Below are 2,500 nucleotides of genomic sequence, written 5' to 3' on the forward strand. Positions count from 1 at the left end.
TGGAGCTGGGTAGGTGGAGGGAGGTGGAGCTGGGTAGGGAGGGAGGTGGAGCTGGGTAGGTGGAGGGAGGTGGAGCTGGGTAGGTGGAGGGAGGTGGAGCTGGGTAGGTGGAGGGAGGTGGAGCTGGGTAGGTGGAGGGAGGTGGAGCTGGGTAGGTGGAGGGAGGTGGAGCTGGGTAGGGGAGGGAGGTGGAGCTGGGTAGGTGGAGGGAGGTGGAGCTGGGTAGGGAGGGAGGTGGAGCTGGGTAGGGAGGGAGGTGAGAGTGGGTAGGGAGGGAGGTGAGAGTGGGTAGGGAGGTGGTAGGTGGAGGGAAATGGAGCTAGTAGATGGAAGTGGAAGTAGGCAGGTGGATGGAATTTGGCCAATAGGGTGATACAGATAGGTAGATAGGTGGAGGGCCACAAGTAGATTGGTAGATCGCTGCATGGAGGTATTGTAAGCTAGACAGCGAAGGTAGATAGATAGAACTGTATAAAGAGAATAGATCGAAACTAAACACAGGGATAGGTAGAATTACACAAAGAACCAGAACAACACAGGCAGACATTTAGAACTGGAGAACAACACAGAACAGCAGATGAAAGGTGTGTAGAACAGCACAGGTTGATTAGTAGAACAACAATTAGGTATATTGACAGGTAGACTTAATCAAAAGGTAGATACGTAACACCGTGGGACAGGTAATTCCACTGGCACTGTCATTGGCACTATAGTATGGCACTGTTCAAGAATTCGCGTTTCTTGTGAGATCACATATACTCATTCATCTAAGCTAACAGTGATTTATTCATGATAAGTGCTATGAAAATGCGCGTAGATGAAAAAAAAAAAAGTTGCATTGAAAGTAAAATCAGTCTTTTTTTTTCTTTTTTTTTCATTGTGATTTAATATCCCTTCCTCGGGTTGTTCTTGTGAACTTTCAGTGATTCGTGGAATGAAGAACACAATAACGAGTTACAAGGGAAAGAAACTTACAGGCACCCTATAAATAATGATGATGATAACAGTAGTGGTAGTATTGATAATGATAATAGTAATAATATTAACAACAACAATAACAAAAATAATCATAAAAATGATGACGATGATGATGATGATGATGATGATGATGATGATGATGATGATGATGATGATGATGATGATGATGATGAGGAGGAGGAGGAGGAAGAGGAGGAAGAGGATAATAATGATGATGATGATGGTGATAATGATGATAATAATGATGATAATGGTGATGATACTGATGATAATAACAGTGATAAGCAGAACAACAACAAGAAGAACAGCAACGAACAAACGAGCAACCAAGCGTACGAGCATAGGAACACTTAATGTATGAAATTCTTGAACGCGAAGATCGCATAGCACAATGACTTGGTAAATTCCGTTGTTTTCTACGCACCTCGTTTTCAAAAGTACAAATCACATTTCTTTTGTTTTCTTTTTAACACACTCTCCCCCTCTTTAAATATGAGGAATAAGGAAGGGGGGGATTTAAGAAAAAGAGGAAGGATAAGTGAGTAAAAGTTGATATAAGAACACTGACGAAAACATGATAATACGAATGCACAAACACACACGAAAACACAACGGGTAAAAAAACAAATAACAAAATAACCTTTTTCCTCCCGTTAAATAAATCCCCAGTCACAAGAACAAATAAACAAATTAAAACAGAATAGCGTCGTATCCCCTTCATGCGATTTTCACCTTCAAGGAACGACGACGAGACACACTCCCGGCCGCTGTTCTTACGGGATCACAAAACGATAAATCTCCCTCCTTCGCCTCCTGCAGGTGTGGGCAGCGCGGGGACCTGCAAGCGTCTGCCGTTCTCCTGAAGGGCCGGCAGTCCTGCGACCTATTATCAATTCTCGACGGCAGGGGCTTCTTGCCTTGACCTTCGCAAGCTCCCTCACGTAGGGACGTTTTTGCCGGGAGGGAGGGAGGGGGGCGGGGCGTGGGGCGGGAGGGAGGGGCGTGGTGGGTAGGGGGAGGAGGGGGAGGAGGTTTTTTTGTTCGAAGGTCTATGTGGATTTTTCCACTCTTTCTTTCATCCGCTTTTTTTTTCTTTTTTTCTTTTGTAGGGTTGTGTTATGGATACATTTTTTGTTCTGTTGCTCTGTACGTACATAATACACGCATACAAAGGCTGCGTGCATCTCGTACGTACAACATATATATACGTATGTGTATATATATATATGCATATATGTGTGTGTGTGTGTGTGTGTATCTGTATGTATATATATGTATATATACATATATATATATATTATACACCCACAAATTTACATGTATGGATATATACATGTATATTTAAATTTATACATGTATGTAAGTATGTATGCATACACACACACACACACACACATATATATATATATATATACATATATATATTGTTTTTATACATGCATATACATATATATATGTATATATATGCATACACACACACACACACATATATATATATATATATATATATATATATATATAT

General features: G+C 41.3%; 1 protein-coding gene across 1 annotated transcript in view; it reads right to left on the bottom strand.

The window, feature by feature from the left end:
• Positions 1 to 1,811, bottom strand: part of LOC125040844 (UDP-glycosyltransferase UGT5-like) — an 11,492-nt gene extending 9,681 nt beyond the window's left edge. The window contains exon 1 of the mRNA XM_047635603.1: positions 1,711 to 1,811. The gene's annotated coding sequence lies outside the window, so the exon portion shown is untranslated. The remainder of the gene's footprint in view (positions 1 to 1,710) is intronic.
• Positions 1,812 to 2,500: the final 689 nt, after the last annotated feature.

This window comes from Penaeus chinensis, chromosome 29, assembly GCF_019202785.1.
Source record: "Penaeus chinensis breed Huanghai No. 1 chromosome 29, ASM1920278v2, whole genome shotgun sequence".
Lineage (NCBI taxonomy): Eukaryota > Metazoa > Arthropoda > Malacostraca > Decapoda > Penaeidae > Penaeus > Penaeus chinensis.